This window comes from Entelurus aequoreus, linkage group LG13 (genome assembly GCF_033978785.1).
Source record: "Entelurus aequoreus isolate RoL-2023_Sb linkage group LG13, RoL_Eaeq_v1.1, whole genome shotgun sequence".
In the NCBI taxonomy this organism is placed as follows: domain Eukaryota; kingdom Metazoa; phylum Chordata; class Actinopteri; order Syngnathiformes; family Syngnathidae; genus Entelurus; species Entelurus aequoreus.
Genome location: NC_084743.1, coordinates 850,586 through 861,994, shown reverse-complemented (window position 1 = coordinate 861,994; position 11,409 = coordinate 850,586). Strand labels below are relative to the sequence as shown.

Sequence of the window (11,409 nt, the reverse complement as noted above, 5' to 3'; positions counted from 1 at the left end):
TGTGAGTTAATAGATGCTCTATTTCTGATGGTAAAATTACATTGTTTCATGAAACATTAAAAATAATTAGCCGATTATGATAATTTAAAAAAAGGGCATAAAACACACAAAAAAAACCCTGACGTTTATAGAAATGGAAGCGTTGATTAAAAAAAAATTGATATATAAAAATATGTGAATTATTTTGAACATTTTTATGACTGAGAGGCTCTTCCACTAAAGGGGAGCAAAAGATAGCGGTCCTGAATGTAAACAAACACCATGGGTGGATCTACACCTGACATCCACTGTAATGATACCAAATACAATAGTGTATCTACAGTGTATATTACATCGATATTTTTCATCGTCATAAAATAAAATGTATATTATGAGGACTTTGAATATGACCAATGTATGATCCTGTAACTACTTGGTATCAGATCCATGTTATTATGAATTATTGAACTATTTATGATTTCAAATATTTCACATCAAATATTACATTTGGAATTTTGGGGGAAAATATTGCATATTTTTTTGTGTTTTTGCCATAAAAAACAAGGTTTTGACAAAAAAAAGGGCATAAAACACACGAAAAAAACCCCCCCTGATGTTTATAGAAATGGAAGCGTTGAATAATAATAATAATAATAATTATATATATATATATATATATATATATATATATATATATATATATATATATATATATATATATATATATATATATATATATATATATATATATATATATATATATATATATATATATATATATGTATATATATATATATATATATAAAATATGTGAATTATTTTGAACATTTTTATGACTGAGAGGCTCTTCCACTAAAGGGGAGCAAAAGATAGCGGCCCTGAATGTAAACAAACACCATGGGTGGATCTACATCTGACATCCACTGTAATGATACCAAGTACAATAGTGTATCTACAGTGTACAAAATAATTTTTTCCTCTTTTTAAAAGGTATATTATGTTTATAAAGTCGTGAAATACGTCCCTGGACACATCAGGACTTTGAATATGACCAATGTATGATCCTGTAACTACTTGGTATCAGATCCATGTTATTATGAATTATTAAACAAAAAATACTTCACATCAAATATTACACTTGGAATTTTGGGGGGGAATATTGCCAAGTTTGTGTTTTTGCCATAAAAAACAAGGTTTTGACAAAAAAAAAGGGCATAAAACACACAAAAAAAACCCCTGACGTTTATAGAAATGGAAGCATTGAATAAAAAAAACAAAATATATAAAAATATGTGAATTATTTTTAACATTTTTATGACTGAGAGGCTCTTCCACTAAAGGGGAGCAAAAGATAGCGGTCCTGAATGTAAACAAACACCATGGGTGGATCTACACCTGACATCCACTGTAATGATACCAAGTACAATAGCGTATGTAGTTTATACTACTATTATAACATTGATATTTTTTTGTCACAAAATCTTTTTTCCTTTCTAAAATTCATATCATGTTTATAAACTCATGAAATACATCCCTGGACACATGAGGACTTTGAATATGACCAATGTATGATCCTGTAACTACTTGGTATCGGATCCATACCTAAATGTGTGGTATCATCCAAAACTAATGTCAAGTATCAAAGACGAGAAGAACAAGTGATTATTACATTTGAACAGAAGTGTAGATAGAACATGTTCAAACAGGAAAATAAGCAGATATTAACAGTAAATGAACAAGTGGATTAATAATCATTTTTTTACAGTTTGTCCCTCATAATGTGTACAATGATAAATAAATAGGTGTATAAATAATAAATAAAAAATAATAATAAATAATAAAAAATAATAGGTGTATAAATGACACAATATGTTACTGCATAGACTAATTAGGAGTCTTTGTTTGTTTACTTACTACTAAAAGACAAGTTCACTATTTTATTTAAGGACTAAATTACAATAATAAACATATGTTTCATGTACACTAAGATTTTTTTTGTTCAAATAAAGCCAATAATGACATTTTTTGTGGTCCCCGAATACATGGAGGTTGCAGAGGGTCTCCCACACTGCAGTAAGCAAGGCAGTGGTTTCTCTCTCTTCTAGTTACAGAGATACGACTTTCAGGGGCCGCGACCCCGAACGGGACAAGCGGTAGAAAATGGACGGGATGAATGGACTTTCAGGGGCAAATATTGCTTGACATGTCACAGAATCAAATTACTTTGGACACTGGAGGTTAAGTTTGTTTATTCCAGGGGTTTCTTGGCATCGGATTGAAGAAGAAAAACAAAAAAAACCAAAACAATTTATTGTCCACGCCAAGCAATTCCACCCCGTTTGATCTTTTGTCTCAGATGTATTTTAGAGTTGTTAAAGTGGCCCAGATGTGCGTGACCAGCAGCGTTTAACCTTCGGAGGAGACGGCACACACAGGAAGGACCTGTCTGACCTCATCCCACAGCTGGTGGAGAAGCGCGTGTCCACGTCTGAGCAAAGTCGTTAAAATCCCACATGTCAGCTTTCATCTTATAACAAAACATAAATAAATACTTTGATGTGGACTGGATAATGTTTGCAGATGCAGACCGTCACCAAAGGATGTTGTCACTTAAAACATACACTTTGACATTTGCACCAGAGATGCAATTAGGACTCAAATAGTGCTTGTTTGCATTTTTCGGACTACAAGCCGATACAATTTTCCTACGCTTTGAGCCCTGCCGCTTATAGAACTGTGCGTCTAATTTATGGATTCTTTTTTTTGTGTGTTCGCACCGACAGAGACGCTGAAAAGGCGTGTTAATGTTTGTGCTCTGGCGACATCTTTTGGACGAGTTCACTCACTGCAGGCGCTGCGGGTTGAAAAATCCTGTTTTGTGCCTTGAGCCGGAAGCATGTCCCGTTTTGTCTACAGTTTGTCCGTAGCGTTTCTACTCGTATGGATTCTTCATTCATCAGTCCAAGCAACTTGTACGAGCTATCGAAATGTAATCAAGTTAGCGTCGTTAGCATTAGCTGTGTTAGCATTATTAACTTACAATGGCATTTTTTGGTATTATTTCAATTTCACAAATTCCTCTGTAAATTCACCAAAACGTCACAGTGGTGTTATTGAGTCTGTTTAGCTGATTGGAGAGCTAGCTTGCGCATGACCATGACTTCTGTTTTGTTTGATCAGCCGTTTTACTGCCGTGTTAGACACAGTTTGGAAACAATTAAGGTATGTAAATAAACATTTATAAAATATTTCTGTTTAAATAACAAATTTCACAACATATATATCTGCCGCTTATAGATTTTTTTTTTGTGCCGACGGCCTGCGGGTTGAAAAATCCTGTTTTGTTCCTTGAGCCGGAAGCATATCCCGTTTTGTCTACAGTTTGTCCGTAGCGTTTCTACTCGTATGGATTCTTCATTCAACACTTCAAGCAACGTTTGTGAGTTTTACAATATAACTAAAACAATTCTTACCTACTAAAGCGTCCCACGTGTGATGTCTGTAGGAGTTTTTTCATGCATATTTGTACGAGCTATCGTAATGTAATCTAGTTAGCGTCGTTAGCATTAGCATCCCGCCAACAGTGTGTGAATGGGTGAATGTTGAAATAGTGTCAAAGCGCTTTGAGTTCCTTAAAAAAAAGGTAGAAAAGCGCTATACAAGTACAACCCATTTACCATTTACCATTTAGCTAACATGCTAACACGTTTACGAGTGTCTGTGTTAGTGTTATTCTTTTTGTATTGTTTCACTTTCACAAATTCCTCAGTAAATTCACCAAAACGTCACGGTGGAGTTATTGAGTCGGTTTAGCTGATTGGAGAGCTAGCTTGCGCGTGACCATGACTTCTGTTTTGTTTGATCAGCCGTTTTACTGCCGTGTTAGACACAGTTTGGAAACAATTAAGGCATGTAAATAAACATTTATAAAATATTTCTGTTTAAATAACAAATTTCACAACATATATATCTGCCGCTTATAGATTTTTTTTTGTGCCGACGGCCTGCGGGTTGAAAATCCTCTTTTGTGCCTTGAGCCGGAAGCATATCCCGTTTTGTCTACAATTTGTCCGTAGCGTTTCTACTCGTATGGATTCTTCATTGAACACGTTTGTGAGTTTTACAATATAACTAAAACAATTATTACTTACTAAAGCGTTCCACGTGTGATGTCTGTAGGAGTGTTTCCATGCATATTTGTACGCGCTATCGTAATGTAATCAAGTTAGCATCGTTAGCATTAGCTGTGTTAGCATTATTAACTTACAATGGCATTTTTTTGTATTATTTCAATTTCACAAATTCCTCAGTAAATTCACAAAAACGTCACCGTTGAGTTATTGAGTCTGTTTAGCTGATTGGAGAGCTAGCTTGCGCATGACCATGACTTCTGTTTTGTTTGTATGTAATGTAACATGTAATCTGTAATCCATGTTCTCCAACTAAACTTCTGTCTGCAATAAACTATTTAAAAACCCTAACCGTAACCCTAACCCTAACCCTAACCATAGCCATAACCCTAACCCTAACCCTAACCCTAACCCTAACCCTAACCCTAACCCTAACCCTAACCCTAACCCTAACCATAACCCTAACCCTAACCCCAACCATAACCCTAACCCTAACCCTAACCCTAACCCTAATCATAACCCTAACCATAACCCCAACCCCAACCCCAACCCCAACCCTAAGCCTAACCCTAACCCTAATCCTAACCCTAACCCTAGCCCTAACCCTAACCCTAACCATTCTTTCTTCACTCCCCACTAAGTCTGTAATGTAATCCATGTTCTCCAACTAAACTTCTATCTTCACTCCCTACTAAGTCTCTAATGTAATCCATGTTCTCCAACTAAACTTCTATCTGCAATAAACTATTTAAAAACCCTAACCGTAACCCTAATCCTAACCCTAACCCTAACCCTAACCCTAACCATTCTTTCTTCACTCCCCACTAAGTCTGTAATGTAATCCATGTTCTCCAACTAAACTTCTATCTTCACTCCCTACTAAGTCTGTAATGTAATCCATGTTCTCCAACTAAACTTCTATCTTCACTCCCTACTAGGTCTCTAATGTAATCCATGTTCTCCAACTAAACTTCTTTCTTCACTCCCTACTAAGTCTCTGATGTAATCCATGTTCTCCAACTAAACTTCTATCTGCAATAAACTATTTAAAAACCCTAACCCTAACCCAAACCAAACCCTAACCCAAACCTAACCCCAACCCCAACCCCAACCCTAACCCTAACCCTAACCCTAACCCTAACCCTAACCCTAATCCTAACCCTAACCTTAACCCTAACCACTCTTTCTTCACTCCCTACTAAGTCTGTAATGTAATCCATGTTCTCCAACTAAACTTCTATCTGCAATAAACTATTTAAAAACCCTAACCGTATCCCTAACAGTAACCCTAACCCTAACCCCAACCATAACCCTAACCCTAACCCTAACCATTATTTCTTCACTCCCCACTAAATCTCTAATGTAATCCATGTTCTCCAACTAAACTTCTATCTGCAATAAACTATTTAAAAACCCTAACCGTAGCCCTAACCCCAACCCCAACCCTAACCCTAACCATTCTATCTTCACTCCTTACTAAGTCTGTAATGTAATCCATGTTCTCCAACTAAACTTCTATCTTCACTCCCTACTAGGTCTCTAATGTAATCCATGTTCTCCAACTAAACTTCTATCTTCACTCCCTACTAAGTCTGTAATGTAATCCATGTTCTCCAACTAAACTTCTTTCTTCACTCCCTACTAAGTCTCTGATGTAATCCATGTTCTCCAACTAAACTTCTATCTTCACTCCTTACTAAGTCTGTAATGTAATCCATGTTCTCCAACTAAACTTCTATCTGCAATAAACTATTTAAAAACCCTAACCCTAACCCAAACCAAACCCTAACCCAAACCTAACCCCAACCCCAACCCCAACCCTAACCCTAACCCTAACCCTAACCCTAACCCTAACCCTAACCCTAACCCTAACCCTAACCCTAACCCTAACCCTAACCCTAACCCTAACCCTAACCTTAACCCTAACCACTCTTTCTTCACTCCCTACTAAGTCTCTAATGTAATCCATGTTCTCCAACTAAACTTCTATCTGCAATAAACTATTTAAAAACCCTAACCGTATCCCTAACAGTAACCCTAACCCTAACCCCAACCATAACCCTAACCCTAACCCTAACCATTATTTCTTCACTCCCTACTAAATCTCTAATGTAATCCATGTTCTCCAACTAAACTTCTATCTGCAATAAACTATTTAAAAACCCTAACCGTAACCCTAACCCCAACCCCAACCCTAACCCTAACCATTCTATCTTCACTCCTTACTAAGTCTCTAATGTAATCCATGTTCTCCGACTAAACTTCTATCTTCACTCCCCCTAAGTCTCTAATGTAATCCATGTTCTCCAACTAAACTTCTATCTTCACTCCCTACTAAGTCTCTAATGTAATCCATGTTCTCCAACTAAACTTCTATCTTCCCTCCCTACTAACCGTAACCCTAACCCCAACCCCAACCCTAACCCTAACCCCAACCCTAACCCTAACCCTTATTTCTTCACTCCCCACTACATCTCTAATGTAATCCATGTTCTCCAACTAAACTTCTATCTGCAATAAACTATTTAAAAACCCTAACCGTAACCCTAACCCTAACCCAAACCCTAACCCTAACCCTAACCATTCTATCTCCACTCCCTACTAAGTGTCTAATGTAATCCATGTTCTCCAACTAAACTTCTCTACAGTCTTCCTCTCCTGGTTCAGAGTCTTGAAGTCATTAGCTGACTTGCTGATAGCATCTCCAACACCTGTTCTCTACTTCCATGGCTGCGTTCTCCACCTCTCTCCTCCTCCTCCACCTCATCTCCTCCACCTCTTATCAGTTTGACAGCTCCGAGGAGAACAAATTAGACCTGCTGAAGTCAAGGTGCACACTTGAACCACTTGAATGAACACATTGACAAGGAGAAGGAGACTAAAACGGGTCCGTTTTAGCGCTTAAATTTCTCAAACCAATGCAGAAATGCAAATTACCCTTGGAACCCTCCCTTTAGGAGGAAAGAGTTCCCCCACATATTGGTATGGCTGTCTAAAAGGATAGGAGGTGACTAGAATTGAACTTTAACCATTTATTCTACAACAAAGAAGTAAATATCGTAAATTCAGGGCTACAAGCTGCTACTTTTGCGGCTAATTTATGGATTTTTCTTTAATGCAAATAGTTTAAAAAACTGAATAGAATTGAAAACTATCTTTTGGACGAGTTTGCTCACTGCAGGTGCCGCCCTTCTGTTTGGACTGCGCTTCCAACCGGAAGTACAAGTGCCGTCTTATGGCCAGATATAGCGTATGGATTCTTCATTCATCACTCCAAACGTTTGTAAAGTTTACAATATAACTAAAACAATTCATACTTGCTAAACCGTGTGTGATGTCTGTAGGAGTGTTTTCTGTACTTCTGTACTGAAGCTAGCGTCGTTAGCATTAGCTAATATGCTATGGCCAGCCGTACGTTACTACTCGTATGGATTCTTCATTCATCCCTCCAAACTTAGACTTAGACTTCCTTAATTTTCATTCAAATTTGAACTTTACAGTACAGATAAGAACACCATTTCGTTGCTTTAGCTCGTTGTAGTGCAGTATAAAAGAGCAATAAGGTGCAGATATAAATAAATAGATTACTGTAGAGATAAATATATTGCACTTTTGCGTATGCATGCACGTTTACGGATGTATGTTATATTGTTATAGTCCAGTGTGTTTAATCCGTTTTTGGGGGGAATTGAGGGGATTATTATGATGCGTTCAAGAGTCTTACGGCCTGAGGGAAGAAGCTGTTAAAAAACCTGAAGGTTCTGCTCCAAAGGCTTTGAATGACAATAAAGGAAGTCTAAGTCAAACCTTTGTAAGTTTTACAATATACTGTAACTAAAACAATTCCTACTTACTATACTGCCCCATGTGTAATGTCTGTAGGACTGTTTCCACGCATATGTGTACGTGCTATCATAATGTACTGAAGCTAGCATCGTTAGCATTAGCTAATATGCTAACACGTTTACAAGTGTCTGTGTTAGTATTAATTTACGACGGCATTCTTTTTGTATTGTTTCACTTTCACAAATTCCTCAGTAAATTCACCAAAACGTCAGCATGGAGTTATCGAGTCTGGTTAGCTGGACTAAAGTGTCATGACGATACTTCTGTTTTGTTTGATCGGCCGTTTTACTGCCCTGTTACAGACACCATTTGGAAACAATTAAGGTATGTAAATAAACATTTGCAGAATATTTCTGTGTAAATAACTCATTTCACAACGTTTATATCTGCAGCTTGTAGTCCAGTGCGGCTAATATATGGAAAATTGTAATTTTTTTCCTTCTAAAATTTAGTTTGCGCTTTATAGTCTGGCAAATAAGGTACAAACAATGGCGGCACCAGCGCTGGGAGAGTGAACAAAGCCGTGTAAAGCTTTGAGAAAATCTGTAAAATGGATGGGTTTTAAAACTGAAAGTTCAGTTCTCCCTTACTCCCGTTTCCCGGTACCGCTTCTTAAAGTACGATGTGTGCATTTGAAAGAGCACATCCATGTTGTGTCCTCTAAAATAATGTACTTCACATGCAATGATATCTCAAAGGAGGGGAAAATATTCCTCTGACTAAACCATCCATTTCCTATGAGAGAAGAAGCCTATCCGAGCTGTCATCCTCGTCCATTGGTGTCTTTTATGTAACATTTGCATAGTAGCATGTTATAATACAGAATACATGTACTCTACATCAGTGGTCCCCAACCTTTTTTGCACCACGGACCGGATTAATGTAGGCATTATTTTCAGGGATCGGCTTTCCAATTGTGCCAGATAAATAGAGCAAAAATAAGTGCATGAAAAATACAACTCACTGTAACACTGAATTAGTGGAAGCCCTAGGCTTGTTTCTTTGCAATGAGATGCAGATGGAAATCAGCCTTTGGCAACAATCTTGTCACTTTTCTATTTGATATGTTCATTACTGTGCATTGTATCATGTCACATGTTTTTTTCATTTATATATATATATATATATATCAATCAATGTCAATCAATCAATGTTTATTTATATAGCCCTAAATCACAAGTGTCTCAAAGGGCTGTACAAGCCACAACGACATCCTCGGTACAGAGCCCACATACGGGCAAGGAAAAACTCACCCCAGTGGGACGTCGGTGAATGACTATGAGAAACCTTGGAGAGGACCGCATATGTGGGTAACCCCCCCCCCCTCTAGGGGAGACCGAAAGCAACGGATGTGGAGTGGGTCTGACATAACATTGTGAAAGTCCAGTCCACAGTGGATCCAACACATCAGCGGGAGTCCAGTCCACAGCGGGGCCAACAGGAAACCATCCCGAGCGGAGACGGGTCAGCAGCGCAGAGATGTCCCCAACCGATGCACAGGCTAGTGGTCCACCCGGGGTCCCGGCTCTGGACAGCCAGCACTTCATCCATGGCCACCGGACCTATGCAACTCCCCCTCGCAAGGGACAGGGGAGAAGAGGAGAGAAGAAAAGAAACGGCAGATCAACTGGTCTAAAAAAGGGGGGTCTATTTAAAGGCTAGATTATACAAATGAGTTTTAAGATGGGACTTAAATGCTTCTACTGAGGTAGCATCTCTAACTGTTACCGGGAGGGCATTCCAGAGTACTGGAGCCCGAATAGAAAACGCTCTATAGCCCGCAGACTTTTTTTTGGCTCTGGGAATCACTAATAAGCCGGAGTTCTTTGAACGCAGATTTCTTGTCGGGACATATGGTACAATACAATCGGCGAGATAGGCTGGAGCTAAACCGTGTAATATTTTATACGTAAGTAGTAAAACCTTAAAGTCGCATCTTAAGTGCACAGGAAGCCAGTGCAAGTGAGCCAGTATAGGCGTAATATGATCAAACATTCTTGTTTTTGTCAGAAGCCTTGCAGCCGCATTTTGTACCAACTGTAATCTTTTAATGCTAGACATAGGGAGGCCCGAAAATAAAACGTTACAGTAATCGAGACGAGATGTAACGAACGCATGGATAATGATCTCAGCGTCGCTAGTGGACAAGATGGAACGAATTTTAGCGATATTACGGAGATGAAAGAAGGCCGTTTTAGTAACACTCTTAATGTGTGACTCAAACGAGAGAGTTGGGTCGAAGATAATACCCAGATTCTTTACCGAGTCTCCTTGTTTAATTGTTTGGTTGTCAAATGTTAAGGTGGTATTATTAAATAGATGTTGGTGTCTAGCAGGACCGATAATCAGCATTTCCGTTTTCTTAGCGTTGAGTTGCAAAAAGTTAGCGGACATCCATTGTTTAATTTCATTAAGACACGCCTCCAGCTGACTACAGTCCGGCGTGTTGGTCAGCTTTAGGGGCATGTAGAGTTGAGTGTCATCAGCATAACAGTGAAAGCTAACACCGTACTTGCGTATAATGTCACCCAGCGGCAGCATGTAAATACTAAAGAGTGCAGGGCCAAGAACCGAACCCTGGGGAACTCCGCACGTTACCTTGACATAGTCCGAGGTCACATTGTTATGGGAGACGCACTGCATCCTGTCAGTAAGATAAGAGTTAAACCAAGACAAGGCTAAGTCTGACATACCAATACGTGTTTTGATACGCTCTAATAAAATATTATGATCGACGGTATATATATATATATATATATATATATATATATATATATATATATATATATATTTTTTTTTTTTTTTAATTTTATTTTTATTTGTATTTGTATTTTTAATTTTTAATTTAAATTTAAATTTAAATTTAAATTTAAATTTAATTTAATTTAATTTAATTTATTTTATTTTATTTTTATTTTTATTTTTATTTTTATTTTTATTTTTATTTTTATTTTTATTTTTATTTTTATTTTTATTTTTATTTTTATTTTTATTTTTAATTTTAATTTTAATTTTAATTTTAATTTTAATTTTAATTTTAATTTAATTTAATTTAATTTAATTTAATTTAATTTAATCATTTTCATTTTCATTTTCATTTTCATTTTCATTTTCATTTTCATTTTTATTTTTATTTTTATTTTAATTTTTATTTTTATTTTATTTTATTTTATTTTATTTTATTTTATTTTTATTTTTATTTTTATTTTTATTTTTATTTTTATTTTTATTTTCATTTTCATTTTCATTTTCATTTTCTTTTTCATTTTTGTTTTATTTTATTTTATTTTATTTTATTTTATTTTATTTTATTTTATTTTATTTTATTTTATTTTATTTTATTTTATTTTATTTTATTTTATTTTATTTGTATTTTTTATGTTACTTAGTTGCTCTGTTTATTGCTATTTTGAATGTTGCTGGGCCAGGTTTGGTTTTGGAATTGGATTGCATC

General features: G+C 36.4%; 1 protein-coding gene across 1 annotated transcript in view; it reads right to left on the bottom strand.

Moving 5' to 3' along the window:
• The window catches only part of LOC133663680 (platelet-derived growth factor D-like), a 201,301-nt gene that overhangs the window by 18,598 nt on the left and 171,294 nt on the right, over positions 1-11,409 (bottom strand). The gene's annotated exons all lie outside the window — the stretch shown is intronic.